General features: G+C 26.7%; 1 long non-coding RNA gene across 1 annotated transcript; it reads right to left on the bottom strand.

The window, feature by feature from the left end:
- Window positions 1–1,168: 1,168 nt before the first annotated feature.
- On the bottom strand, window positions 1,169–3,402 carry LOC133792755 (uncharacterized). Its single transcript, XR_009874274.1, has 2 exons — window positions 1,637–3,402; window positions 1,169–1,530 (listed from the first exon to the last, which is right to left on the bottom strand). It is a non-coding gene; the product is annotated as an uncharacterized LOC133792755 (long non-coding RNA).
- Window positions 3,403–4,359: the final 957 nt, after the last annotated feature.

Genomic DNA, 4,359 nt, shown 5'->3' with positions numbered 1-4,359 from the left:
AAATACTGTTTGTTTTCTCCTTATTTTGTGTAATTACAACTCGATTTGTGCCAAAATATTAATACCAATTTTTATGTCATTAAGTTCACTAAAATAATATTACTGGTTTATATATTTAGTTTCATTTTGTTATATTTTGTAATAGTTTAATTTTTTTATTTTTGTTGTTTAATGTAATTGTCTCAACTCTTAATATACTTTTTGGTTTATTCAAATTATTATGTTTTTTTTCTTTCCATATTGTAGTTGCAACCTAATTTTCTAGTACAGTAATTGTTTAAATCATTTTTAATTTAAAAAAACTTAGCAGTTTTCTTTTTTATTTCAATTAGTTAAATTTTAGAGTTTTTCTTTTTTCTTTTTTTTTTTGTTCTTCGTTGTAATTATTTTCACATAATATTTGGTTTATTCATTTGTTTGTATGTATTTTTTTTCCCAATTTCTAATTACATTGTCTTTCTCTATTGCATGATATTTTAAACTTTTTACTTTATGTGGCTTTGAGTTGATAGATTCGAGCCATAATTTTTGCAGATTTAAGCCTTTTTTTTTTTTTGCTCTATAATTTTAAATGCAGAAATGGGCTGTATGTTATGCTTGAATCTATTTTGATTTTACTTTATTACAATTATTTTGCTGATTAATGTGAATAGTGATTATAGTATATTTTATATATATTATGATAATTAATTAATTAGTTTAAATAGAAAAATATAAATAGTAATATATTTTATTTATATTAAGTATTTGTATCTGATTACCATTAATGCTGTTATTTTTGCACTAATTGTATAAATATAATTTTGTGTATCAATTTGTTTAAATTAGTAGCATGCTTATAAAAAAAAATCCCTATAGAAAAAGGATCATGGCCACCCTTATTCCCTTAACTCGGTCTCCGAACTCTTTCTTCATGCATTAATAAATTCATTAATCATTTCATACTTTTTTCTCTTATTTTTGTACTCTATTACATTAAGAAATAGTGCTGGTTTTTTATTTACATAAAAGTAGTGTCAAGATCAAATTGATTTTTCTTTCTTTTTCTTGTGTTTATTTTACTTATTCTTAATTTTCGAAATACTGTTTAATGAATGATTATTTCTTCTGTTTTTAGTTTTCTTTTCTAGTTTTTGAACAAAATAAATATAAAAAAGTGGGCAAGGAGTTGATAGAAATTTTATTTTGATGTCATTATATTCAATTTCCAAACACGGTTCAACAATGGTTTAATGCAAAGACACGTGGCTATTTAATATGAACGGGTCAGGAAATAGGACAGCAAATTTGGGACAGAATTTCATATGGGATTTCTGTTCTTTGTTATAGTATATACTTCACAAGAGAAAAGCCACGAGTCCATGCTCTGATGATGAAAGTTGGAAAAGTAGTCAACATCCACATTATTCAAAAGCCTGCAAAAGTTCCAGTCAAGGCATAAAAACCCTAGCTCAGCTTTCTGATAACTGCTAACACTTCTTCCGGAGGAGATTAGGGTTTCAGACAGCTGCAACAACTAAAAAGTTGTATCTGACCCAATAAAAAATTTATCACAACAACACTAATGAAAGCTCCCTGTTAAGTAATTTTCAAGAAAACTAATTCTATAAACAAGTATGGCATTGAAGAAAAATACCAAGCTAGGGTTTCATCGGAACAAACCAAGATCCCAACAAAATCCCCAAAAAATCTGCCATCAAGAAAAGAGTTTCTTTAATTTTTTTAAAGAAAATTTGATATGAAGAGTGGCATGTATTTGAAATATACGCAAGTAAATCCAGCAAGAAATTAGATGTATATACAAGCAAAAAATTGAGTTATTAGGAGAAGAGATTATCAAAGATCAAAGTACGAAACCATGTTCTCGTTTTGGTCATAAATATGTATACGTTATCTTTTCAATTTTAAAATAATCTGTGAGATCTATTGAAACTAGACCTTAATTATATACTAAAATGAATCATAAGAATATACATACTTTGCATATACATGGATAAATATATATATATATAACTCTTCCGGTAAGCAAAATCCAAGAAAATCAATTTATTATAACCCCATGAAATAAATATACAGTTTCCCTAAAAAAAAACAAACAAAAATAATAATAATATGAATACAGTTAATACCAAGGTCAAAGGAAAGACCTTACTTCCCTCTCCAAGGAAAGACCTTACCCCATTTGCACACGCTTGGAGACAGAACACATAAAGACTCGGAACACAACAGCTTTTCACCATAACGAAAGTCCCATCATCAACAGCTGGTGCACAATCGAAGCAAATCTTTAAAGCTCAATAAACAAAAGTACACATTAATTATATACCAACAATAATCGGTATATGCGAAGATATATTACAAGAATATTAATAGATATGAACAAATCTTATTAAACCAAGAGATGAAACCGTTGACTCCAAACTAATATATATTGAGTGCAGAATCTGATTTTGTAAGGAAGATATATAGTAAGAAGAAGCCATGAAACTCAGGATAGATAGCGCCAGTACAAGCTTTTCTGAAACCCCTTTTTTCATTGTAAAAAAGATAAGTTACATACTCACGGCGCTATCCCTCCTGAGCTTTACAGATTCTCCTTTACTTTGGAATCATCACACCAAACCAAGAACTCCAACAAGAATCTAAATAGTACTACTTTAGCTTGAAAATGAAATTTAAAATGGAAAATAAAAATAAGGCTTAGTATAATACTCTCAATATTTAGTAATAATAATAATAATGAAATAAAGAGAGCTATAGCTGAAGAGGTGGGTGGAGAAAGAATGGTAAGGGAAGGGTCATATTTATAAAGGCTGAGGAGACGTGGGACATCACGACCGACTCACTCCCTATTGGAACACGAGATTGTTGAGACTAACTATAAAATATTTAAATAAATAAATAAAACAAAGGACGGTTTAATTTATTTAAAAAACTCTTTCTTTTTTAGTTTAAATTATTGTTAGATTATTTTATTATTATTAATATTTGGCTTTGAATCTTCCACTGCCTTCTCTTTCTTTCCCTCTCCTATTTTTGTTTTCTTCGTACATTAATGTAAGCTGCCGACTACGATACTCATACTCAGACATGGGAGAGATACCATCCCATAACAGAGGGACTAAAAACAAGGATTAATTTTTTTTTCTGTTTTTTTTATTTATTATTATTTTTGATGGAATTAATTTGTGGCAAGAGGAGTTCTTGCAAAGGCTGAAAATAGGTGGGGAGAGATAAAATTTTATTGTTTGGCTTTGGCTAGAGATAAGAGAGATAAAGGATGAAATCTCTCTCGTAATTAATCTATAAGAGTACGGGTAAGTGTTCACTTCAGCGTCATAATAAATGAAATTCCATTTTAAATTTAATAACAAATAAGTTGCAAAGGACCAAAGTGATGGAAGCTCCTTATAAAGTTATAATATTAATTTCTCAAAATTTGATTAACATACTCTACTTTTATTTATATAAATATATTGTTTTTCTTCTTTTCATGTTCTGAAATATATATATAAATAATGCATTTTAAATATTTAGATAGAAAAAATTAAAACAAAAAAAAGTAAATATACAAACTTATTTCTAAAATTATTTTTTTAAAATATTTTTTTAATTAATGGGGTGGATTTATATATTCTTGAGGGGTTATATCACTTGAGATGAACTTTATTTTATATTACTTGGTCTCCCAAATTTATTAAATGTGTATGACATAGATCCAATCTATTAGAAAATTGTTTATAGAATGCACAACAGAAAGTGATTTATAATATTTTCTAACTTAAAGGACTTATGTGATACACATTTGGTAAGTTTAGAGACCTAAGTTCAATGTGGATGTAAATTTTGTGTTATATTTGGCACAAAAAATTAATATATGATATATTTTACACAATTTTTAGCATTGTGCTCCAATGCACAATTGTAAAAACTGATACAAAAATTAATTTTAAGTTAATACTCATTAGATATTTATTGAAAATATATAAAAAAACAAGTAATAATTTTCCTTTATATTTTATTGTTGCTAGTAAAATATAATAATAAAATAATAAGGTAAAAAGTATAATATTTAATGTTGATATATAAAGATAATACTAAAATAATAAAAATAATATAAAAGGAAATAAAAAAATTAGCATTTATAGTGATGCAAAATATACATCACACCATTGGAGCAACTTTTTTCGAGAGTAAGCTACATTTTAGCAATGCAATACCAATTTGACATTCCATTAGAAATATTTTAAGTGATACAAAATAAAATTTGAGTATCTAAGTAATAATTTTAAAAAAAATTGAAGAACTCTAGTGATATAAATTCATTCTTGGGTGTAAATATAATGTCCCATACTTTAA

Source organism: Humulus lupulus, chromosome 7, assembly GCF_963169125.1.
Source record: "Humulus lupulus chromosome 7, drHumLupu1.1, whole genome shotgun sequence".
In the NCBI taxonomy this organism is placed as follows: Eukaryota; Viridiplantae; Streptophyta; class Magnoliopsida; order Rosales; family Cannabaceae; genus Humulus; species Humulus lupulus.
This window is presented reverse-complemented; position numbering and strand designations above follow the sequence as displayed.